General features: G+C 45.2%; 1 protein-coding gene across 8 annotated transcripts in view; it reads left to right on the top strand.

Moving 5' to 3' along the window:
* Mprip (myosin phosphatase Rho interacting protein) overlaps window positions 1-26,349 on the top strand; it is a 140,299-nt gene that overhangs the window by 1,156 nt on the left and 112,794 nt on the right. The gene's annotated exons all lie outside the window — the stretch shown is intronic.

Raw genomic sequence — 26,349 nt, 5'->3', positions numbered from 1 at the left:
CTCCCTGAATGAGGCCAGGGGAGCTCCCTTCACATTCCAGTCCAGTGTGACCTAGTTGTAGCCACTCCTTTTGCAAAAGAACCCCCTTAGACAGAAAGCATGGCTTTGAAGTGCTCTGGCCTGTTTTTGATGCCACTTAAGTGCGAGCAGGGTTTGTCTTGTTTACAGGGCAGACAGGAGCAGGGTGGTAGGGGCAGGGGTTGTGTTCCTGGATGCGGTGGCTTTCTCTGAGGTCAGGTTTCCACCAGCCGAAAGGCCAAGAAGCTTTACCCAAACTCAAGGCCTTAGCGGCAGGTCATCCTGGGAAGTGCAGTGCTCCCAAGGTGTTCTGGAGGGCAGGGGGGTGGACTTTTAAAAGAGGAAAAACTTGATTTCCTCTTTTCATCCTGATGCTTTTTTTTTTTCTTTTTTTTTTCTGGGAAGCAGTTCCTATGGTGAAGAGGAGTGGGGAGACTTTGTTTCCAGTCTTGGCTGTCACTTTCAGTGGTGTGACCTTGAACAAGTTCTTTTAGCTCTATTTTAATTTCCTTATCTGTAAGTTGGTCAGTGGCTTACTTCCCTCATGGAACTGTTGTGAAAAGCAAGGAATGATATTTAATTCAACTTTTTCCCCCTCTAACAATTTAACAAACAAACAAACAAAAAACTGGTCATAGAAGAGCCAACTTTAAGAAGTTTTGGGCTGTTTTGAGAGAGACTTGAAAGTTGCCTGGTTATTCTAAGCACCTGCCCGAATTGATAAATTAGGTGTTTATACCATAGGTGGCTGTTTTTTTTTTTGATTCTTAAGCTTAGATACACTAGAGTGGAATTTGCATGCTTGAGTAGAAGTTGTTAAAAAATCTGTTGATTATTAATTGGATTCAAGGGTAGAGGAAAATTTGAAGTACTGTACTCTTTCAGTGTATTCAAAGTTGAATTGTGGATTTTGAAACAGGCCTGAGACCTCCAGGGCACAACTGGAATGATAGTTCCTGAAATAATGAGTGGGGTTATTTGTGCTCAGAGAGATTAGCCCAGCCTTCTACCTCCTGGGATCTTTCAGGAAGAAACTGCTCTTGAAAAGAGAGGAGGGAAACTCAGGGCTGTTGCCAACAGCTTCACTGCTGCTCTGTGCATCCGGCCCTCCCCCAGCCTCTTGCTCCCTCTCATCCTTACGGCTCCATTAGAAAACCTTAGCCAGTCAGTTCCCATTGGTCTCTCCCAAGCCCCTGCTTCCTTTTGCCCCTCCCTGCCCCGGGCTTATTTTAGACAGTCCAAGCTGGAAGATACATCAGCAACCACGGAGGCCACCCCCTCTTTAATAGGCCTGGACACTGAGCCCAGGGAGGAGGGACGGCTTTTGCTCTTGGGATGTCATCTTCCCAGGGTAGACATTCCTCAGAACATCCTGATTTGAGCTGTATTTCCTCAGCTGTGGGTTTTGTTTGTTGGTTGGTTGGTTTTCCCCTAGAGAGGTACAAGAGCTCTTCCAGGGCCTGTATTCTGGCATCAGACCTGGAAGGGACCTGGAGATCAGCTAATCTTACCACTTTCTCTTGCTGCTGAGAAGACTGAAACCTGGAGAAGAGAAACAACTTGCCTAGTGTAGGGAGAGAGCCAGGATCCTTAAGTCGTCGTTCTTTCTCCTACCGCTGTTCAGGGTCTACAGTGGCCATCCCATGAGCACATCCTGAGGGCACTAATGTCAAGGATGATTATGTTGCAGAAGGTGCCTTGCCAGTGTAGATTTGGGACAGAGGAGTTCCTTGCCTTCTTCTCATCACTGGAATTCAGAGTGGTCTGGGTTAGGTACTAAGCCACAGTTAGTTATTACTTGTCATCCTGTCCTGCAGTCCCTCTGCCCTCCTGTGCATTTCTCTGTGTACATATGGACACAGATATGCTTTTAAACCTGAATTGCGTTCATGTATTTCCAATTTCTTTTCCTGTTTAGAAATATCTCAGAGCTCTTTTCATGGTGTTACATATAAATATATCAATATTGTTTTGCCTGTTAGACCATTAAGGATGTGCTGTGATTTAACCCATTCCCTGATTGATGGACATCAAGGTTACTGATGAGTTTTGCTGTTATAAATAGTGAATGTTTCAGCATACAGTGTTATAAATGCTTTTGGGCATGTGTGCGTGTGTGTGCAAATGCAAGTATTTCTCTGGGGGCAGATGCCTAAAAATAGAACGGCTGGGTTGACATCGAGTGCGTTAAATTTTTTTTTTTACAGATACCACCAAATTGCTTTCCAAAAAAGGCTATGTCATAACATTTCCAGGGTTGGATATTATCAAATGATTTAATTCCTTAATAATTTCCCCAATTACGTGAGGTTAAGCTCTCCTTATAATATTTGAGTGTTTTTGTTTCTCTTGTGGATTACTTGCTTGTTTGTCCATTTTTCCATTGATTTCGTTTTCCTCCTGTCCCCCATTGATTTGTGTATGCTTTAGGTCACTGGGGTCTGTGGACTTTTTTTATAAAAGGCCAGATACTAATGTATTAACCTTTATGATCTCTGTGGCAACTTTGTGATCATGGTACAAAATGAGCTGTAGACAATACATAAACTAATGAGTATGGCTATGTTTCAATAAAACTTTATTTACAAAAAAAACCAGGCAGCTGGCAGGATTATGCCTGTGAGCCATGGTTGCCCACCCTCCTCTAGATAGAAATTTGCTGGTATATATGGCAAATATTTTCTCCGAGTGTCATTTGTCTCTTTATACGTGGTTGTTTTTCTTATGAAACTGGGAATGTAGCTCAGTGATAAGGGTATGTGCTTGGGCATGTGCAAGGCCTTGGGTTCAGTCCTCAGCTTCAAAGTATGAAGTAAGATACAATGAACGCAGTTAAATCTCTGTTATCCTTTATAGCTTGCAGTTTTAATCTCATGTAGGAAGGCCTTCTTGCCAAGGTTTATTAAATAGTCACTAATGTTAGTTATTTTATAGTTATTTTTACACTTTTAAAATTTGTCAGATTTGCTCTTCAGGAAAGTCACTGTGGCTAGAGGCGGAAAGTAGTGGAGCTCTGAAAGTAGTCCAGGCGGATTGCTATATATTCTCCAGACCAGTGATGGGAGGCGGATGACATTGGGGATAAGGTGTTGTGGTGGAGTACAGGTGGGATTGAGGAAAGGGGTGTGTAGAAGCGCCTTCAACACAATATTGAGGATAACAGATTGAGAGTAGATGTGGGGGATGGGGAGGGGGCCACAACTACTGTGGTATATTTGACCTTGTGGTGGTGAATGCCTATTGTAGTACTTAGTGGGGTGACCCACTCAAAAAGTAGGAGATGATGGTTAGGGCTTTGGTGAGGGTGGGGGCCAGGGTTGGCTATGTGAAGGTGGTTGCTGAAGTCCTAGGAGTGAGTGTGACCACTTGGGGGGGGGATGCAAGCTATGGGAATCGCCATGTGATGGGCCCACAGAAGAGAGGGAGGGCAGGGTCAGCTGGGAGGTGGATCAGAGATTGTTGGTGGTTAGTGGCAGAAGCAGGTTTGGAGTACAGGGTCCTCAGCCTCCAGCCTGGGTGTGGGTCTCCTGGGTCCACAGTGGGTGTGGACCTGATGGGGCATCTCATTCTCTTACTGTGGGAGGAGCCGTTGCATTTGGATTGCATTCCTGACCCATGCCTTTCCTTGTTTCATCATGGGGTGTGGCTGGATCTTTTCCTTCTTGAGGCCTCAGTTTCCCCATCTGGTAATGAAAGTGGGCTTGATCTTTCCCATGACTCTCAGTCTTCCTGGTTTGATACTGCCATGGCTGCTGGGATCCTTGACATAGATGGGTGGGCTAGGACCAAGTCTCAGTGGGGCATTTCTTCAGGGGTACCTTTACTCCTGTGATATTCTTAGAAGTTCCAGGGCACAGAACTTTTTTTATCTAACCTGGCATTTATTTCAATATATCATGCCCACACTTTCTAGAAGAAGTATAATTTATGGGTGGGTTGGAGCATTGTTTGGCAGGGATATGTCAAAATCTCAGACACACAAAATCCCATTACAAATGGCCAACAAGCACATGAAAAGATGCTCACTGTCATCAAGAAAGTGCAAATCAAGACCACAATGAGATACCATTAGGATAGCTAGAATTCTAAAAACAGAATTTACCAAGTGTTGGTGATGGTGGGAAGAAATTGGAACCCTTGTGAATTGCTGGTAGGAGTAAGATGGTGCAGCCGTTGTTTTGCGGCTCCTCAAGAAGTGAAACGGAATCATCATGAAGCTAGCAATTCCACTCTGAGATACATGCTCAGAAGAATTAAAACCATGTATGTTCATATCAATACTTATATAGGAATGTTCCTGAGAGCGCTATTCAAAGTAGCCAAAAGGTGGCAACAATCTAAATGTCCATCCATCCACAAATGGATGAGTGGACAATTTGAGTATTTGTACAATGAAATGTCACTTGTTCTAAAAAGTCACAAAGTACTAAGCATGCCACCACACGGATGAACCTAGAGAACATGATGCCAAGTAAAAGGACCACACATAAAAGGGCATATAGTGTATGATTCCGTTTAAGTGAAATGTCCAGAATAGGTAAGTCCATAGAAACTGAAAGCAGATTAGTGGTTGCCAGAGGCTGAGGGAAGGGCCGTGAGGAGTGACTGCTAATGGGATTGGGGTTCTGTTTCGAGGGTGATGAAATGGTTTGGAACTAGATGGAAGCATTGGTTGCACAATGTTATGAAATATACTAAATGCCACTGAATAGTTCATTTAAAATTGTTAATTTTATGTTCTGTGAATTTTATTTCAATTTAAAAAAATGTGCAAGAATCACTCCACACCCCCCACCCCCCAATCTGTCTTCTGTTCCTTGTTTTACCTGAAGAGAATATCTGATTGTTTCTGGAATCTAGACTAGGGATTAGAATTTTTTCCTTAAAGGGCCAGGTAGTAAATACTTAAGGTTTTGCAGGCCAGCAGGCAAAGTTGAGGCATTTATGTAGGTACTTACACAACCATTTAAAAATATAAAAGCTATTCTTGGTTTTGAGCCTTAAAAAGCAGATGGCTGGCTAGATTTGGCATATGTGTGTAGCTTGCCAACCCCTGGCTTGCACCAGTCCTGTCCAATAGAACTAAAGTGGAAGTCACAAGTATAATTTAAAACTTTGTAGTTGCCTTGTTAAAAAATAAAAAGAAACAGGTGAAATTGATTTTTAATTATACTTTATTTGACCTCCTATATCCAAAATAGTGTCATTTCAACACATAAAAAAGCTGTGTTTTGCCTTAGGGCACAGTTCAGGTGAGACCAGCCACCTTCCCAGTTGCCAGCAGCCACATGTGGCCTAGGCCTGCAGTCCTGACCCATTGCTGGGAAGGCTGTGCCAGTCGCTTCTTCCTTTCTCCGGTTTCCTCTGTGGTGGTGTCCTGCAGATGGCCTAGGGTTGGAGGGTTACTGAGGTGCTGGTTCTCTTGGACCTATCACTTCTGTTTGTTACCTGTCCCCAACCCCCATTTTGCCAAGCTTTGAGGTTTTTTTCTGTGAATATGGCATCTTCTTTGGTGACTCCTTTTGATGTGTTTGGAAATTCTCTTTGGGCTATGAGCCCTACCCCTGTTGAGGGCCATGGTTTGAGGGCAAAACAGGAGCTTTCTAACCAGAAACCAGCGGGACTGTCCCCAGGACCACCCTGTGGGGGTGAGTTTGGGGGACAGGCTGCTAGTGTAGTAGTCTTCTGTGGCTCCCTCTCAAACCCCGCATTCCTGGCCATGTGACTGCAGTCTTCCATGGCTCTTAGCTCTTCTGTGTCCCTCCAGTGTTTGATGGTTGCCTCCTAGTGTTACTAGCCTTTTACTTGACGTTTTCCTCCGAGTCATTTTCCTTGACACACAGAAGACGGCAGTCCCAAGACCTGAATTCTCAGAGTACAGTGCAGGGTGACCCAGGAACGTGACTTAGGTGCCCACTTTCTGATCATAGGCAGTACATGGTGTGCCCATGGAACCCTGGAGATCCTGAGCATCTCTGCTCTTGGCAATTTATACTGAGAGTGTGCTAGTATCTTCTGTGGGGAGGAGCCTTAGTTTGGGCCATCTTGTGACTATTAGGACCCTCATGCTGTGTAGCTGAAATCAAGAAGTTTGATTTCAGTGTTTGTCTTTGAACTGTTCCCCATCTGCCATTTAGTCTTGAAGAAGGAGAGAGCCCTGCAGCCAGGCAGAGGGGAGCACATCCTGCTGCCCATACCCCTTGCTCTGTGCGGGTGGAACAGGACCAGGTGCTGGAGCATTGGATGCTAATTTGGAAGCTTTCGACCTAAGAAAACAGACCTTTCTTTTATCCTGGGAAACTTGTTCTCCAGGCTATCCTTTCCCATCTGAGTGACACAGTTGGCCCAGTTCAATGGCTTTCAGGCTTTCATTAACTTTGGAGCCTTTTACTGGTTCAGAAATTCTATGTATGACACCGGAAAAGCCACGGGACTCTGGGTGATGGGTGAAGCCTGGAACTCTGCCTCCCCCCAGGGGACTTGGGTTGTGTATATGTGTGTGTGTGTGGGGGGGTGTTAGTGGGGCAGGTTTGAAAACTCTGCCCCAGGTTTTGTGCTTGTTCCAGTTTCAGCAGTTTCCGCAGCTGCCTTGGGATGGAGCTACCACTGTACTTCTCCACCACTCCCATAGCATAATCCCTTTCTTTGGGGGTGAGGGAGCCTGGTGGGTCAATTTGCTGGCATTTTGTCTCTGGAGACTGGAATTGGAATCTTCCAAACCACGCATTGGTTTTCTCAGTCAAGGTCATCCTAGTTCACATGAAACCACAGCCTGGTGTGTGTGGTTTTTGTTTTTTTTTTTAACTGAAGTATTATTTTTTTATACCTTTATTTATTTTTATGTGGTGCTGAGGATCGAACCCAGGGCCTCACAGGTGCTAGGCCAGCACTCTACCACTGAGCCACAACCCCACCCCTGTAGCCTGGTTTTTGCCTGGAACCTGTAACCCTTCCAGCTCCTTCCTCTCTTGGGGCTCAGCATGGGGGTTGCATGTTGCAGTGGACAGTGACCTTTTCTGATGTCAGAGCTGTTGCAGTGGCGGTCTGCACAGGAATGGGCCTGTGGTATCCCTCTGAGCTTCCACATACTGAATCAAATGTTGGATCCCATGATCTCACACAGGCCTTAGGAGCCAGCAGGGCTGGTGACAGCATGGTCCCTGGCAGAGAAGGGGTCACTGAATTTTGGAGAGTTTGCGTGACCCACTCAGGATCACCAAAGCTGATCCATAATGGGGCTGTGATACAGAGCTTGCTTCCACAAGACTCTTAGACCAGTCTTCACAACATATCTGAACTTGCTTCCCTGCCATTGGGAGGGCCACTTTGACTTACAAACTTACTACTGTTTTTGTGTGGCTGGGGCAGGTTGGTAGTAGAGCTGGTGTATTATGGAATAAATTGCAGCTGTTAGTTCCTAGCCCTGGGAGAAAGGATCTGCTGTGCCCCCACCCGTTCCCTCCATTAAGCAAGTGAGGGATTGTCTCTACTTAGCAGAGGGAGCAGCTGAGACTGGAGAGATTCAGTGACCTGTCTAGGTCATAGGAAGGCCAACATGGGTTTTTCCAAAGTCCTGTTTGGCCTCTGTGTACCTGATAAGGCTAACCTTTGCTATCAGGAACAGGGCCTGGCCCTAACTTGGATTCCTGAGTTCTGGGGTGTGGGTCTGTGTGGGGTTGGTACAGGGCTGTGCACAGTTTATTACTCAGGCCTCACCTCTTCTCAGCCAAAGAGAGTCCCATGTCCCCCAGACAGGCTGTTGGCCTGTGGCAGTGACCACACCTTTGGTGTAGCCCTGAACAGGAAGCACTGTTTTTTTTCCCTGAGAGAGGAATTTAGAATCCGGAAATAGCCACATCCTCGATCTCCCACAAATTATGAAACACTTTTTTTGGGGGGGGGTGTACTGAGGTTTGTACTCGGGGTACTCAACCACTGAGCCACATCCCCAAATCTATTTTGTATTAAATTTAGAGACAGGGACTTACTGAGTTGTTTAGCCCTTCATTTTTGCTGAGGCTGGCTTTGAACCCGTGATCCTCTTGCCTCAGCCTCCTAAACCACTGGGATTACAGGTGTGCGCCACCGTGCCTGGCCTGAAGCACAGGTTAACAGACCTAGGAGGCTCTGGTGCACTTTCCACATGCAGTTTCTTACCTCTTTCTGGTCCTGCCCATAGCTGAAGTGGGAGCAGCTGAGCCAGAGAAAGGGACCTCATCTTCAGGGATCCTTGGCCCACACCCAGAATCTCATTGTCAATACTGGGTGAGCCGCTAGAGGTGTGGCTGCTTCAGAGCCCCATAGGGTCTAGGTGCGTGCATGGCTTATGCTTGGGATGTGCTCTGACCTAGAACTCTGATACCCTACATTTCTTTCAGTGTGCCAGGTAAGAGAAGTGAAATAGTGGGGAGCAGGGGCTTCCAACTCACTGTTGGTTCACGTCCAGCATTTTCCATGCTGATTGAACATTAGATAACTAATGCCCTCATCTGAGAACTAGGAGTTATGATAACACCCCTCTTTGGATGCCAATGAGGATTATGGAAGATGTGGGCAAGATTCTTGTGAACTTTAGGATGCATAGGAAGAGCTGAATTTGTAAATAGTAGGTCATAGAGTGGGTGCCCAGTAAATGGAGTACATTTTGTAAGCACTGACCATACAGCATGATCCTCTCTGGGAATATGGGCCCTGCCCTTGGGTCACACTCAGTGTGTCAGTCTAACATTTGCTCTTGAAAGTCTACTGTGGCTAGGCCCTGGGCCATCTGGGGCACATGCCATGCAGGGAGTGGCAGGTGTCCCTAGAGCTAAACAGAGAATCAGGTATTCAAGTTAGAGGGACTTTGGGGATCTTGAGTTCCAAACTGAAGTTACAGTTGAGAAAATGGGCCCAGTTAGGGGACCTGCTACCATGATTTTGTGGGAGGGTTGGCTCTCAAACCTCTATTTCTGTCTACCCCCAGCCCACCAAACATAAGCCCCAAAGCCCAGCCGTCTCCTGAGCTATCTTCCCATAGCCTTTACCAATCACTGTTGTTAGAGGGAATGGAGCCTCTGCCAAGGAAACTTAAAGACAGTCCAAACACTGTCTAGAAGCCTCCCTTTTATAGAGCCTGGGAAGGTTTTCTCACAGACAGATAGATGTCACCTGGGCAGACAGAGCCTACTGCTTCCCAGCTGCACATCTGCCTTCCTGCCTGGAAGCCCGTGAGGACTTGGACTTCCTGGAGGGCTTGGCCGGCTCCCATGGCCCTGCAGCCTCCTGTGGTGGAGGTTTTCCTGGACTGAACTCTAGGAGCACTTGGCATGTTCTGGGATTATTTATTGTACTGGTGGTGTTATTCATAGCTAACAGAAATCACTCTGTGCCAGTTCACTGTTAACTCATTTACTTCACAGCAGCCTGGTAGGTAGAGAGATAAGCAGACTGGGTGGGGAGAGGCAGTACACTTCAGTGGGAGAGCTGGGTGAGGCCTCTTTACTCTGTCCCACAGACTGAGAGGGGTCAGCTAGGTCTTCTGGCCTGGTGCTGACCTGCTGGGAGGGGTGGGGCTGGAGGCTGTGATTTGGACTGTCCTTGTTTAGACTTCCTGTCTCTCTTTCCTTCCTCATCCCACTCTCCTGCCCTACCTGTTTCTTAGTGGGAAGGGCAGCTTTTTGTGGAACAGGGCATGACTCTTCCCTGCAAAGCTGTTGCCCCATGAGTTTGTCCCCACGCATTCTGCAGCATTCCTCCTTTTGCCACGAATGGCGTCATGTTCCAAAAATCCCGCGGTCATGGGCGTGCTGTCAAGACCAAACAGGGAAGAGGCTTTTAAAAATGTCCCCCTGCCCCCCACTCCAGCTGCTGGAGTCCAGGGAGGAGCCCAGGCAGGGGTAGGGCTTGCAAGGCCTCGTGTGGGCAGAGGTGTGGAGGAGAGGATGAGCATGGCCAGCAGCCTCCAGCCTGCCCTCTGGGTACTCAGGGTGCTGAGAACTGCTGCGGGTTTTATTTTTGTTTGTGTTCTTTGGGGTGAAATTCATATGACATAAAATCAGCCATTTTAAAGTGTACAATTCGGTTGCATTTTAGTACGTTTGCAGTGTTGTGAAACAGCCACCCCACTCTAGCTGAAAACATTTTCTGTGCCCCAGAAGGACACTCATGATCATGAAGTCATTCCCTTCTCCTTCTCCTCAGGCCTCAGCTGCTATGACTCTGTTTTCTATCTCTGGATTTACCTATTCTGGAAATTTCCTTAAAATGGAATCATACAATATGTGACCTTTGGTCTGGCTTCTTATACTCAACATGTTTTGGGGGTTCATTATCCTAGTGGCACAGGTCAGAATTTTATGGCTGAATATTTTCCGTTGTGTGGATGTACCACATTTTGTTTATCCATTTCTCAGTTGTTGGATATCTGGGTTGTTACTACCTTTTGGCAGATGGGAAGAAGCTGCTGTGTGCATTCATGTACAGGTGTTTTTTTTTTGTTTTTTTTTTGGTGCCAGGGATCAAACCCAGGGACTTGTGGGTGCAAGACAAGCACTGTACCAACTGAGCTACATCCCCAGCCCTCATGTACAGGTTTTTGTTTGAACATCTCTCAGCTCTTTTGGGTAGAGACCTGGTCTTTTCCTAATGGTAGAGACTGGTCTGCAGCATTTCTGCCATTGAGCTCTGGTTGAATCAGCACAGCAGTTGGCCTGCAGCCCTTTGGGTGGGAGGATGGAGCTGGTGGTGGACCCTGTAGGAAGCTGTGTAAAGCCCAGTGCTCCTCACTTGGTGCATCTGGGGTGGGAAACTGGGTCTGAGGGCACCCCTTTGGTTGTAAGCACTGGTATAGCTCGAAGATGCTGGCACAGGAGGCTGTGCTGTGTGCAGGGTTGGCTCAACCACGTGGAGGTCTCTTCTTTCTTTTTGACTAGCCTGAAAACCCACTGAGCTGCAGAGATAAGTTGAGCCTTAAGTATTGTTGGGAGAAGGGCTGAAGGGGGTAGGCCTTAAAGGCAGGATAACTTAGGGAGATTTGGGTCCACTTGAGTGCAAGGGGCCCGAGAGTTGCTGGTGAGGGGCCCACAGTACCCGATATCAGGCCCCAGAAGATCCTGGGGTTGGCTGGAGGGAAAGACCTTCAGTGTCCTGTTGGTTATGGTGTTAACCAATTTTCTGACTTTCTTTGATAGCAGCACACCTCATCTCTTGAAACAAAGCATGAAACTCTCATGTATGATATGTGGAAGCTTTTGTGTTGAAGACTGGGAGGAGGAATGACTCCGCCTGAGGCACCCCATCCTTGTCTCCCACCCCACAGCCTGCAGTGACCCTTGAAGCATAGTCTCTGGGGGGCTTCACAATCTCATAATCATTGATTGACTTCAATGCCTTCATTAATAGTTTTAGTAGAATGAAATATATAAACAAAAAAAGGTAGATAGCATGTGTACCGTCAGAGCATCCTTCGATGGTGTCTGGGATGCCATCTTTTCCCTCAGAGGTCCCCCTGAACTGTTACTGGAGGTGGCAGGTGAGGCTTAGACCAGTGAGCCCCACATTATCCTTCAAGTGACAGTTGAGCAGTTCCAGGGAAGTGGGACAGGTGCACGTTCCACAGGGTCCCCTGCATTTCTGTCTCATAACCCTCCCATGGGACAGTGATCTCTGTGGCACAGTTGAGATGCTTTGAATATGCAGTGTGTCAGTCCCCTGTAGGAGGTGGGATCCAGGGGGCGCTCCCTGACTGTGGGAGCAGGTTCTGCCTCCATTGGGCCTTCTCCCCGAGGCAGAGGCAGAAGCAGAGGCTGAGGCTGGCATCCTGGGGAGGAAGGTGGTTCTGTCTGCCTGTTGTCTGGGAGCCTGTTTGATTTCCACTTAGACTGTAGGTAACACAGCTACTGGAAGCAAGTCTGGGTTAAGATGTCGCCTTTTAAGGCAGTGCTGTCATGTGGAAAGGACTTTGAGTAGAAACCAGGAGGTGGTCATAAAAGCAAGTTTGGGCTGGCAGGAACCGGACAAACGCAGTCAGAGAGGCAACTCTGGGTAGCCAGCGGGTGAGTGATTGGGTAGGTCAGTGCTTCTCCAACTTTGGCTTCTGGACCCCTTTACACTCTTGATTACTGAGGCCGTCAAAGTTGATGTGAATATGTTTTGTTTATGTGAATATGTCTCTTGGCACTTACTATATTAGAAATTAAAATGGAGACATTTTAAGATACCTATGGCTCATTTAAAAATAATAAATCTGTTTACATGTTTATATAAGTAACATGATTTTGTGAAAAATTACTTTTCTAAACTAAAAGCAGTTGGCTGAGAAGAGTCACATTATTCTACCTTTTTGGAAATTGCTTTCGCATCCATCTGATGAAAGGCAGCTGGATTCTCCTATACCCTCTGCAGTCATCCTTTTGCAGTATCAGGTTGTATGGTTTTGGGCAGGCTCTGCTGTATGCTCGTAAACCCATAGGAGTGAAAAAGGCAGTGGTGCCTTAGCATTTTTATAGAAATAGTTTTGGCTCACGAATCCCCGAAAGGACATCAGAGACTCCTACACTTTGAGAACTGCTGGTCTGGCTCAGGCTGGACTGTATTCCTGAAGACCCCACACACCTGGCACACAGCCCAGCCCCTGCCAGCATGGATCTGATGAGGGTGCAGTGTGGATTGAGACCTGATTGAGGCATCAGGCCAGTGGGCATAGGGATGGCAGAGGGGTGCAGGACATGGAGCACAGTGACTGTGGATGGGTGTCTCTTCTGGTGGCTGGCATGCTCTGGACTGGCCCATTCTTTCTTCCTGCCTTTAGGGGCTCCTGGGGAATTAGTGAAGTGCAGGCGAGGTACTGGCTCTCAGGAAGGGCTGAAGACAGAAGTCACAGAAGTCCATGTGTCATATGACTCCACTTACATGCACTGTCCAGAATAGGCAAATCTGTAGAGAGAGCAGGACCGGAGTGGGAGAGATGGCAGGTTTAGTAAGTGATTACTAAAGAGCACATATTTCCTTTTTGTGGTGATAGAAATACTTCTAAAATCGCCTGTGGTGATGCTTGCACTATAAACTGTTGAATTGCAGATGGGTGAATTGTATGTGAAATGTATTTCCAAAAAGTTATATATAAAAATACCCCAAATAGTTACCACCCCATTTTTGGTTTGGGCTCATATTTATGTTTTGCCAGATCATCAGAGGAGGACCCTGGTTTATGGACAACCGGATCTATGATTTTTCAACTTTACATTCTTTTTTTTTTTTTTTAAAAGAAAGAGTGAGAGAGATTGAGAGAGAGAGAGAGAGAGAGAGAGAGAGAGAGAGAGAATTTTTTAATATTTATTTTTTAGTTTTTGGCAGACACAACATCTTTGTTTGTATGTGGTGCTGAGGATCGAACCCCGGCCGCACGCATGCCAGGCAAGAGCGCTACCACTTGAGCCATATCCCCAGCCCAACTTTACATTCTTTGTAGGTGTTGGTGGTATGTTCAGCATTCTGTTTTTCACATTCAATGCAGTATTCATTACATTCATGAGCTATTCAGTGCTTTATGATAAAGTAGCCTGTGATTTTGCCCAAATCTGTGGGCTAATGAAAGTGTTCTGAGCATGTTTACGACAGACTAGCTCTGGTGTTTGGTGGGTCAGGTGTATTCAGGGAATTTTCAGCTTAGGGTATTTTCAGTTTATGATGGATTTATCAGGGTGTCACTTCATCATAAGTTCAGGAACATCTGTATTTGACATGCCTTTATTTTGTGTCCTCCTGTCATTTTCTGTTTGACATTTGCAACTAATGTGCAGCTAAAGCTACTGATCCTACTTCCGTCACTTCGGGTTCCCAGGAATGCAGTGTATGGTCATGCTGTTGGCCTGTCCCCCCATATGTGAGTTCATGTGACACACACACACACACACACACATTGAGTTCAGCTGTGTTGACTGGTCAGCGTGGAGAAAACTCTGTGCTGAGCTGTAGTCATTATCTTACTGACTGGCTAGGTAGGCGTCTTTACCTCCACTCTTGCTGCTCCTGACCTGGTGGAAGGGTTGGGGCTCTGTGGTAGCTCTGGGGGAGTGAGCCTCTTGGGATGTTCCCTTTCTTCCTCCACCCCCAGCCCCAGTGTTGCCTGAAGGAGTGAGCCCATTACCCTCTGCATACTGGCTTGGCTCCTTGTCAGTTTTCTGCAGGCTCATGTCCCTTAGCTTCATTTCTGAGGTGGTCCTTTGCTCACTCCCACAGAAGTCTCCTAAATGCCCCCTTTGCTCCTGGTGCCCAGTTCCTGTCCCTGTACTCCACCTTACATGCCTTTGTTTTGGCTCAGTGGCCTTAAGATCTTTGTATCTAGGAGCTTTGTCTTGGACTCCAGTGGCACATGTTGGCAAACTGTATTTTAGGGTGGTGAGCAACCTGCGTGCAGCCTGCAGGGACAGGGATTGGAACAGCCACTCTCCTGAGTTCTGGCACCAGAGATCCTAGGCCCTTTTCGTTCCCTGGAGCATCCCAGTTTGTGTGGTATGTGACCTCAGTATGCTGTATATGAAGCTCTGAGTTAGACAGCTCATTGGTCTAATTCTCTCTGGAGCAGGGTGCAGGTGGTAGTGGGCGCTTAGGCTTCATGTCTTCATACAAATGGGGAAAGTTCCTTCCAAAGAAGAGCTCATGTTTCCTGTCAGCTTCCTGGACTTCTGGTCAACCAGGCTTGCTGGGTGGAGGCTGCCACTGTGGGAGGAGGTCTGGTTGGCTCATCCACAGGGCTGACTGCAGGGTTCCTTCTGTGTACTCTCCCTGGTGATGTACTTTGGGCCCATGAAAGCCCTGAACCCTGGCCTAAAACTCCAGGGTTTGACCCCAGTTGCAAGGGAAGACAAGAGCTATGCTGGGCAGGACAAGACCCCCCCCCCCCCACACACACACCCAAGGATGTCTCACTTGGGTAGAGGTCCCTGCAGGTACCAGTCTTTATCTTCCAGCCTTCACCTTGGGAGAGGCATGCAGAGGTCAGAGGTAGTCTGGTGGGTGAGGGACAGGCTATGGAGCCCTGTGGCCTCTGTTCCCTTTCTGCTTCTGCCATTTCTAGCTCTGTAGCCTTTGACAGGCCTCGTAGTTCCCTTTTGTCCTTGATTTCCTTGGATGATGAGTGGAGGCAGTGATGGTACATACCTCATAGATTTATTGTGAAGATTAAAAATACATGAATATAAAGTGGCTGGGACAGTGGCAGGACAACAGGGGGTAAGGAAGGAGGAGCAGCCTAGAGGCGACCAAGGAAGGAAACCACGGGCCTTTTAGCAGTGTCCCCCCTGTCCACTGAAGTGGAGGTGCGTCCTGCCTGCTGGTGTGCAGTGGTCTTTCTCACTTGGAAGTCAGGGCTTCTTCCTGGTCACAGGCCCAGTGTTCTGATGACGTTGAATCACTTGTAGAGACTGAAGTATGCTTCTGAACATCTCCACAGTGGCCCATCCTTCATAGGCAGTTTGTAGTTTCTGGAAACTTGTGCTGGCAGGAGCTGATGGTGCTGTTTGGGTTCAGAATTACATGGCTATGAAGCCACAAGGGATATTCTTTGGGGCTTAAGACCTTGTGAATGATGCTCAGATAGGAGTTCCAGTACATGGGTTGGTCCATGTAGCATTGTGGGAACAAGCCTGTGGTCTCTCAAGGGGTCTGCAGTACTGGCCAATGCTGGCCTGGCAGATTAGTGCTACAGGAGAAGCCCCTCTGGGCACTGCCTCTGAGTGTATGCTCACCCCACTGAGAGAGGCATTTGGGCCTACAGCTTTGCCGAGAATCATCCTTCCATGGATTCATGAGTTTAGAGCCATCTGGTCCTCCCACTGTCCATCTGGGTGGCCACAGGACACAGTGAGGCCTTGGCAGGGTAGGACCTGAGCCTAGACCTTGCTGTTGCTCACATCTCTCATTGTCTTACTGACTTACATCTAAATGTCTTAGGAAGACAGGTGACCTTGAAGTCCCCCATGATTTACGAGCTGGCCAGACGGTTGCCACCCAGACATCATTTCTCTTTTTGGAATCGAAGTGTAGAAAATATTAAACAGCTTGTTAGCTACTACAAGTATGGCAGTGTCCTCATAGAAACTTTTTCGGGGGGCAGGGAGGAGACAAAGAACTAAACTCAAGACCACGGAAGATATGTCAGCTATAGTTCACAGATCCCCTACTTGCTCATCCATCTTTTGGTGACTATCTACCCCACCCTGCCCTAACTCTGAGCATTTTTTTGCCCCTGTTCTCTCAGAACTGAGATATTGGCCCCATCTGTATGGAGTAGGCTTTCCCTTGAAGAACTTTCATAGGGACCAGCACTCTGCTTGGAATCTGAGTGGAGACTGTTGTGCAGGAGCCTGTGTGGGGTTTGTGTGCCCTGTCCCATTCTCAGAGTCAGGAGCCCTGGGGTCCTTTGGGCCTGACCAGCATACTGCTCAGAGGCTCTCCCTGGCTACCTGCACTGAGGGGCTCCCTTCCCAGAGCACTAATTTGGTTTCAGTGCCACCTGTGTGCTAGGTGCTACGTATGCCCTAGGGTAGATGCTTCTTGCCTTGAGGCATTCTTGATTGTGTACTGACTTAAAATGTGTCTGAGGTGGGACTGTGTTTGATGTGATTTTATATTTAAGTGGTCTGGAAAGGATATATGTGTTTTTCTCTTATTGTAGATGATAAGACCAAGATTCACAGAAATACTATATTTAAATTTTTTTTTTTAAGTTGTAGATGGACACAATACATTTATTTATTTATTTTTGGTACCAGGGATTGAACTCAGGGGCACTCAACCACTGAGCCACATCCCCAGCCCTATATTGTATTTTATTTAGAGACAGGGTCTCAATGAGTTGCTTAGCATCTTGCTTTTGCTGAGGCTGGCTTTGAACTTGCGATCTTCCTGCCTTAGCTTCCCCAGCCTCTGGGATGACAGGTGTGCATGGTGCAGAGGATCAAACCCAGTACCTCACATGTGCCAGGCAAATGCTCTACCTCTGAGCTACAGCCCCAGCCTCCAGAAATACTGTCTTGCTGTGGGCCATACAGTGGGTACCAGGACTTGAACTTGGGCCTCCTTAGTCCCAGGCCAGGATCTTTATACTAAGTATCCAGAGCTGTTTGATCATGTTGGCAGAGATGGAAATATAGAGATTCCCTAGCTCCCCCTGCCTCTTGTTCTGCTAAGAATGACCAGCATCTCCTCTTCCTGTTTGAAGCCATTCTGCCTGGATTATATCAGAAGCTGTGCATGTGCGGTCAGGCAGACATCTTCTCCTCTCCGTAAACAGCAGCTGAATAGTAACATTACAAAGTAATGTAATTTGTATAGTAACATTGCAAAGATGATAAAAAAAAAAAAAACAAACCTGCTGGGCGTGGTGGCGCACATCTGTAATCCTGGTGGCTTGGGAGGCTGAGGCAGGAGGATCAGGAGTTCAGAGTTCAGCAAAATCGAGGTGCTAAGCAACTCAGTGAGGCCCTGTCTCTAAATAAAATAAAAACAGGGCTGGGGATATGGCCCAGTGGTTGAGTGCCCCTGAGTTCTATCCCTGGTAAACAAACAAACAAACAAACCAAAACACCTCTAACATTTGCCCATGGCCCCAGCAGTCAATAGTTAGCTGTTTTCTCATTGACTTCTGTGTTATCTTTTTTCTTCTTTAATTTTTTTTTTTTTAGTTGTAGATGGACACAATGCCTTTCATTTTATTTATTTATTTTATGTGGTGCTGAAGATTGAACCTGGGCCCCGTACACACTAGGTTTGTGCTTCACCACTGAGCCACAATCCAAGCCCCTGTGTTATCTTTTCGTCACTATAACAAAGTACCTGAAATAGTTAATTTATAAAGAAAAAAGCTTATTTTGGCTTACAATTTTGGAGGTTTCAGTCTGTGATGAGGTGGACCCATTGCTTTGGGGCCTGTGGCAAGATAGCACATCATGGCAGGAGTGCATGGCAGAGCAAAACCACTTACCTTGTGGGAGGCAGAAAAAGAGTGAAGAGGGGGCTGGCTTCCCATAATTCCCTTTACGAATGCCCTTCCCCAGGGACCTGAAGACCTCCCACTAGGCACTACCTCTTAAAGGTTCTACCTGTTACAGTCCACCAAGACTTTAATACATGGGCCCTTGGGGAACATTCACATCTTAACTATCGCAGCTCCTGATCATAAGCCATCCTTACATATTTTACAAACACCTTGACATCCTACCCACATGTCTGGTCTCCTTCTGGGTGCCCCTCAAGGGAGGATCTCTGTGTGCCTCATGTTTATACCTTCAACTTCAGAACGGCTGCTAGGGAGATTCTACTGAATACCTCCAGGGGGTACTGGTCACCCAGGACCCAGAGCAGATGAAGCCATGAGGGTCTGTTCAGGAAGTGATGATTGGATGGGAGTGTCTGGGACATTATAACAGGTGGTTTTGTGCTCCTGGAGGGAGTTACGTAGCAGCTTTCAAATGGCCTGTTTCTGTTGGACATTGGGCTCTTCCCACATCATGACTGGAACTTCTTGCTGTGCTCTGTCATTGCTTTAGGCTGAGTCTCTGGCTGCAGACTTACTGTACCAGCAGCACAGCATGTTGTGGTTCTTAATGCATGTGGCCATGTGCTGCCGAGAGTGCAGGATACCCACAGTGGCCTGGCCAGGGACTTGACATGTAGAGGAGGAAGGATTACAAGTTGAGGCTCAGCCCAGCTATACTGGCAATCTACTTAGTCTTCAGGGCGCTGATTGTCCCCTTGGTGTTGGGCACTGGCCCCATCCTGGTGATTGGCATCTTGTCATGGAAGTCAGAGGTGCAGCCAGGCTCTCCAGGTCCTGAGGAAGCCTTAACAGCAGTACTCCCAATAAGACTGCAGAGCAGTTAGGTTCTGTGTGATGACCAGTAAGTGGAGTCAGCTACCTATTTATTTGATTATTTATTCCCCAGAATCCAGCTTTATACTGGGAACTTAGCTAGATGAAGGCTGGATTCTTGTTTCCTGTTGGGATTGTGTTGTTATAAGAGAGGAGTGTGGCTGACATAGAGTCAGGAGGCAGTATCTTGGAGGAGAGCAGGAGCTTCTGCAGAGTGGGCTAAGGAACTGACCATGTAGAAATGCTGTACAAAGCCCAGAGGCCTGAAGTGCATGCAAGAGGAGCCGAGCAGAAGGGTCTGTGGAGTGCCTGGGCTGAGCTGAGGGAATGGCAGAACAGCCCTAGCACCTACTGCATGAGTGGCTGGCTTTGGGTCAGTTACTGATGCCTAAGGGCATGGAGTCTTGAACAGGCTGTGCGTGGGACCATGAATCACCTTATCCTGTGAGAGACGTTGGTGTGGGAGGTAAGGTTTAGGAGGTGAGGGGCACTGCACCGTGGAGGGCTTTCAGGGGGCAGAAAGGGTGAGACCCACACTTCTTCACTGGTTGTTCTGGTGGTGCTGTGCCTGACTGCTTCTCTGCATGCCTGCTTCTCCTCCGAGGTTCCTGAGTCCAAGGGAACAGGAAATCTGGGTTAAACCACTTGTTAGAGATCCATCACTGATCGCTCTCTCCCTGTTCTTTGAGCCACAGACAGGCCACGTGGAGCCAAGATGAGAATGACCAGTTGAGTGCCTTGGGGCTGGTTGTGATGGGTGACTGGGTCCAGAGGCCTGCTCGTGTCTGGGAAACGTCCATGTGGCAGCTTGACGGCACTGTGTGAAGCAGGCCAGGATGTTGGCTTCTGCCTCTGCCCCACCCGCTTGGCCTGAATTGAGACAGTTGACCTCTCCCTGACACAACCCAGATCTCCCTCAGGAGGGTGGTGAGGAACCTCATTGTGGTCAAGTAGGGGGCCTGAGGGAGGGAATGTCTGTGTGTGCATGTGTGCGTGCAAGTACACATGTGCATGCGGTCTCCAGGAGAAGCCACTGACACGGCCAGTGGAATACAAGCCACACATCTCAGGGACTCCACAGATGGACTTTGCTTGGGGAGGGTGCTGGCAGACCTTCAAGGACTACCTGCAGGGGCTGTTGCAGCCCCAGAGCTGTGGGGCTTTGGCTGGTCCCTTTCCAGGATTCCACACCTGTGTGCAGTTGGAGTGGAGGGAAAATTTGGGAAGTAGCGGGTTTGGGTTGTTTTTTTTTTAACATTTATTTTTTTTTTAGTTGTATTTGAACACAGTATCTCCATTTTATTTATTTATGTGGTGCTGAGGATCGAACCCAGGGCCTCTCATGTGCAAGGCGAGCACTCTACTGCTGAGCCACAACTCCAGCCCCATATGTTTTTGTTTTTTTTTAAATAAATTTTTATAGCTGGGCACAGTGGTACATGCCTGTAATCTCAGTGACTCTGGAGGCTGTGGCAGGAGGATTACAAATTCAAGGCCAGCCTCAGCAATTTAGCAAGCCCCTAGCAAGTTAGTGAGACTCTGTCTCAAATAAAAAGGGCTAGGTATGTGGTTTAGTGATTAAGCACCCTGGATCCAATCCTGGTACCGCCCCCCGCAAAAAAAAAAAAAAAAGCAAAAACAAAAAACTTATATTCAGATAATGGTAGATTCCCTTAAAGTTGTAAGATAACACAGAGTAATCCTTGTACTCTTCGACCAATTTCCCCAATGGTGACACCCTGCAGTGCAGGAGGTGCAAGTCACAGTCAGGATGCTGACACTGTTGCAGTCAGGATTCATAGCATCTATCCCCACAGGGTCCTCCTAGCCACTTCTCCTGTCCCACCAACTCTGCCTCATCCCAACAACTGAGAATCTGTTCTTTCCCGTACATTTCATATCTCAGGAATGAATGTTTTACAAGTGGAATCATATAGCATGTAGCCTTTGACTTTTTTGTTGGAGTTCCTTTTTCCACTCATCTTGGACATCCAAGTGGTCGTGTGTGTCAGTAGTTCATTCCTTTTAGTTGCTGACTAGTATTGCGTGGGATGGTGAGCCACAGTTTGTTCACCTGCTGAAGGATGTATGGGTTGTTTCCAGTTTTTGACTGTTGTGAATAAAGCTGATATCACCATTTGTATGTCGTGTTGTGTGAATGTATATTTTCATTTCTCTGGAATAAATATCCAGGAACTCAGTTCCTGGTCATACAATAATCCTATGGTTAGTTTTTAAGAAACTTCCAAATTGATTTTCATCAGCACTATATGGGTGATATACTTTGTTTACATCCTTGTCAGCCTTTGGTGTTGTTACCTTTTAAAAATAATTTTAGCCATTGTGATAGAGTATAGTAGTATCTCCTGTGATTTCAACTTTAATTTCCCCAATAATGATGAATGTCTTCTCATGAGCATCTGTAAATTCTCTGTGAAATGTCTTTTGCTTGTGTCCTAATTGGGTCATTTATTTTATTTTTTACTATCGAGTTTTGAGAGAACTTTATATATTCTAGATACTAGTTTGTAGTCAAAAAGGTCATTTGCAAACATTTTGTCCTATCCTTTGCCTTTTTCTTCCTCCATCTTGCTAGCAGGTCCTTTTACAGAACAGTCAACTTTTTATTTTAATGAAATCTGATTTCTCAATGTATGTTTGTGTTCCATTTTGAGTTAAATTTTATATAAAGTTAATTTTTACATTAGTGTGAGCATTTTGTTTTGTTTTTCCTGAGCATGAACGCTTGTTCCAGCATCATTTGTTGAAAGGCTGTCCTTCCTTAATTGCGATGCATCTGCACCTTTTTTTAGAAGTTAATTTGGCACATTCATGTGGGTTGATTACTGGGTTGTCTGTTCTATTTCATTGATCAATGTTTCTGACCTTGCTCTGATACCACAGACTCCTGATTACTGTGGATATGTAATAAGTCTTGTGATTGGATAGGTAGAAGACTCCATCTTTACTCTTTTGTAATAAAAAACAACTATTCTAGTTTGTTTGCCTTTCATATGAATTTTAGAATAATCTTATTTGTATCTACAAGAATGGGATTTGAATAAGAAGTACATTTATCTTTATATCAGTTTGGGGAGAATCAACATCTTAAAAATCTTATAGTCTATAAACATAGTGTTCTCTTTCCATTTATTTAGATCGTCTTTGATTTCTTTCTTCATTGTAGAATGTTCAGCATGTAAGTCTTGTACATGTTTTGTTGGATTTACACCTAAGTATTTCATTTTTGTGAGATCAGTGGTGAATGGTATTTGCTGTATTTTTGATTTTGATATCCACGTGTTCATATTAGTATATAGAACTAATACTGGTTTTCGTACACTGATACTGTAACCTGCAATCTTAACTGAACCCACTAGTTCTGGGAGGTTTCTGGAGATTATGTGTGGTTTTCCACATAGACAACTATGTCATCTATAAATGTTTTGTTTCTTATCAATCTATGCCTTTTATTATCTTCTTGCACAGGCTAGAAATTCTCACAATGTGTTGAATGAGAGTTGAGAATAGACAGCATTGACTTGGTCCTGATCTTAGAAAGAAAATGTTCAGTCTTTCACCATTTATTGAAGGTTTTCATAAATGCTCTGTATCAAGATGAGGAAGTTTCCCTCTTCCTACACTTCTGACAGGTTTATAAAATTGTGAGTGGATGTTGGATTTCGTTACATTTTCCCATATCAGTTGATACGACTTTGTGTTTTTTCTTCTTTAGCCTGCGATTGTGGTAGATTACATCAGTTGTATTTGCTGTAATTAAACTAACATCCCTGAAATAAGCCCCACTTGGTTTTATTATATAATTCTATTTGCTCATAGTTTGTGGATTTTTGAGTCTGTGTTTGTAAGGGGTATTATGCTTTTGTATTTTGACTGTTTTTTTGTATTGTGTTTTCCTGGTTCTGTCAGGGTACGACTAGTTTCCTAAAATGCATTGAAAGTGTCTCTTCTTCTGTTTTCTCAAAAAGATTATGTAGAGTTGGTGTTGATTCTTTAAACATTTGGTAGACTTTTCCAGTAAAACCATGTAGGCCTGAGACCTGTTTTGGGGGAGTTTTAAAATACATTACATATTTAGTTTCTTTAACAGTCATTCAGTCATTAAGATTTTCTGTGTTTTTTTTTTTTTTCGTGAAATTGGTCCATTTTATCTAAGTGGTTTAATGTTTGTGGACTTGTTCATGGTATAATACATTATGCTTCTGATTTCTCAAGAATCTATAGTGGTAGCTCCTATTTCTTTTCTGATACTTTAATTTTTACATTCTTTGTTGTTGACAGAAGCTTATCAGTTTTATCTGTTTTTTCAAAGAACTGATTTGTTTTTCAGTGTATTGATTCTGACCTTATTTTTATTATTTCCTTCTTTTTTTCTTGCCTTGGGTATATGTTATACTTCTTTTTCTAGGTTATTGAGGTGGAACTTAGATTGAAACCTTTCCTCTTTTCTAAGGTAAGCATTTTAATACTGTAGTGTTCTCTCAGCATTCTTTAGCTATGTCCCACAAACTTTGATACATTTTATTTTACTTTTTTAAAGTAATTTTTTTTTTTTGAGAAAAGAATTTCCCTTGATTTAATCTTTGACCCATAAAATTGTTTAAAAGTATGTCATTTAGTTTCTGGGTGTTTGAAGATTTTCTTGTTGTCTTTCTGTTCTTGATGTCTGGTTCATTGGATTTCAGTCATTTTAATCTACTGAGTTTTGTTTTATGGCCCAGGATAGGCTCTGTTTGGGTATGTGTTCTGTGGACACTGAAAAAGAGTGTGTATTCTGCTGTTTGATGAACTGTTCTATTAATGCCAGATTCTGTTGGTTGATGGTTGTTCTTAATTTTTATTTGTGCTATTATAGTAGAAGACCTAAACTGAGTAATTATAAATTTATTTTCTTGCCTGGGAAGACCAAGATCAAGACTAGGGCCCTCTGGCAAAATCGTCACAGGGCAGAAGGTGTAGGTAGAAGGGCATAAAGACAGACGGGGCCAAAGTTGCCCTTTTATGATGGCAGTAATACTGTCCATGAGGGGACTTGTTCACCTCTCAGAGGTCTCAACTCTGATTGCAATCAATTAAATTTTAATCTGATTTTGAAAGGAATAAACATTCAAACCATGATAATGGTGTTGCTTTCTTCTGTATCCTTGCTGATTTAAATATCTACTTATTCATCAGTTGTTACAGGATTGAAAGATTCTGAGGGATGTTGAAATCTTCAGTTATAATTGGATTTGCGTATCTTTCCTTTCAGTTCTATTAGTATTAACTTCATGTTATTTTGCAGCTGTTTGCTGCATGCACATTTAGGCTTGCTAGGTCTTGGTGAGTTCACCGTTTTATCATTATGTAACATTCTTCTCAGTTTGGTGATTTTATTTGTGCTGAATATGCTTTATTTATTAACATAGCAACTCTGCTCTCCATTGATGAATAGTTACAAGATGTATCTTTACCACCCTGCTGTAATCATTGTATTTGCAATAAATTACTTGTATATACTTGGGCCATTTAAAAAATTCAGTCTTCCAGTCTCTGTGTTTTAATTAATACATTGTGCCCATTCATGTTTAATACCATTATTAGGCTATAATTTTTTCTGTTTTGTTTGGTCCCTCTGGTTTTTGTTTTCTTTTTCCTTCTTCCTGTGGGCTACTTGAACTTTTTTTTTTTTTTAAAGAGTTTTATTTTGATTGACCTATATTCAGTGTATCTTTTGGTATGAATATTTTAATGATTTCTTTAGGCACTCTGTCATATACATATAATTTGTCATAATCTACTGGTTATATCGTTTATCTAGTTTAAGAGAAGAGAATACCTGGGTTACATCTCTATCTTTCCCTGTGTAATTATCTTAAGCTTTTCCTTGTATGTGTTTAAAACCACAAACAGTGTTAAAATTTTGGCTTTAGTTATCAGACATAATTCAGAAAACCCAAGTAAGGAAAGCCTAATTCTTTACCATGTTTTATTTGTTTGTTTGTTTGCTGTGTTCTTGGTTTCTTTTGGGTGTTCCAAGATTCCATCTCAGATTCTGGCTTCCCTTTTTGTTTGGAGAACTTTGGCCATTTTTTTTAGGGGTCAGGCCGTTAGCAGATTCCCTTAGTTGTCCTTCATCCAGGAATATCTTGATCTCCTTTTTGTTCCTGAGGCCATCTCCACTAGGGCAGGATTCTATTTCCTCTCAGTGCCTGAGGAGCCCTGTCCCTTCCTTCTGGCTGCCACAGTTCCTAATTCGAGGTCTTCTAGTCCTGTTCACAAGGTGTCATTGTTCTTTGGTTGCTTCCAGGATTTTTTCTTTGCCTTTAGTTTTTCTTTGGTTTAATTACAATGTGTCTTGGGTGGACTTTTTTTGCTCTATCCTTCAGAGCTCACTCAGCTTCCTGAATTTGTAAGTTGCCACTCTTGTTCAATTTGAGAGTTTTTCCAGCCATTCTCTGAAGACTCTTACTGTCTTACCCTCCTCCTATCCTTGAGGGACTCTGATGACATGATTGTCATTTGTGTGTGTGTGTGTGTGTGTGTGTGTGTGTGTGTGCTGAACCCAGGGCCTTGTGTATGCAAGGCAAGCACTCTACTAACTGAGCTATGTCCCCAGCCCCATGATTGTCATCTTACAAGATGATAAGTGTCAGCTTTTCTGACACTGTTCAGGAGGGGATTGGGGGTCACATGTGCTCCACTTGTTCTCCCTTGACCCTTGAGGTAGGGATGGTTCATTACTGCCAAGTGGGATTGGTTCATTACTCCTGGGCAGTGGGCCTCCGTGGGGAGAGGGAGGGACCCCCTTTTGGGGGGTTGGGGTGGGGAAATGAACACCTTGGCTCCCTACTTGGCGTTTTCTGACACAGCCTGGACAGGGTGTTGAGGTGTCTTGTGACAGCTGGCAGGGTCCATGCCCAGCCTTCACTCACTTGAGGGTGGGGCTGCAGTCTCTCTGAAAGGCTGGTCCTTTCTGGCTCTTTAGCTCAGGGAGCAGCTTCTTTCTTTCTTTCTTTCTTTCTTTCTTTCTTTCTTTCTTTCTTTCTTTCTTAGTGCTAGAGACTGAACTCAGGGGCACTCTGCCACTGAACTCCATCTACAGCCCTTTTTATTTTATTTATTTTAATTTTTAGTTGTCAATGGACCTTTATTTTATTTATTTATGTGTGGCGCTGAGAATAGAACCCAGTGCCTCACACATGCTAGGCACATGCTCTACCACTGAGCCACCACTCCAGCCCCCTTTTTATTTTATTTTGAGACAGGGTCTATCTAAGTTTCTGAGGCTGGTCTTCAACTTGGGATCCTCCTGCCTCAGCCTCCCAAGTTGCTGGGATTATAGGTGTGCGTCATGATGCCTGGCTGGGCTTTTTTTTTTTCTTCTTCTATCTGTGTCCATTGGTATTTCCAGGTTGCCAGCCTCTCCAGTACGCAGTCCCGGATAATGAGGCAAAAGGCAAGCCTAAGGAAATCAG

The sequence above is a fragment of the Marmota monax genome, unplaced genomic scaffold, assembly GCF_021218885.2.
Source record: "Marmota monax isolate L192 unplaced genomic scaffold, Marmota_monax_Labrador192_F-V1.1 WCK01_AAM20220418_F8-fsc00291, whole genome shotgun sequence".
Classification (NCBI taxonomy): domain Eukaryota; kingdom Metazoa; phylum Chordata; class Mammalia; order Rodentia; family Sciuridae; genus Marmota; species Marmota monax.
Note: the sequence above shows the minus strand (reverse complement) of the source record. Positions and strands in the feature narration are given on the sequence as shown.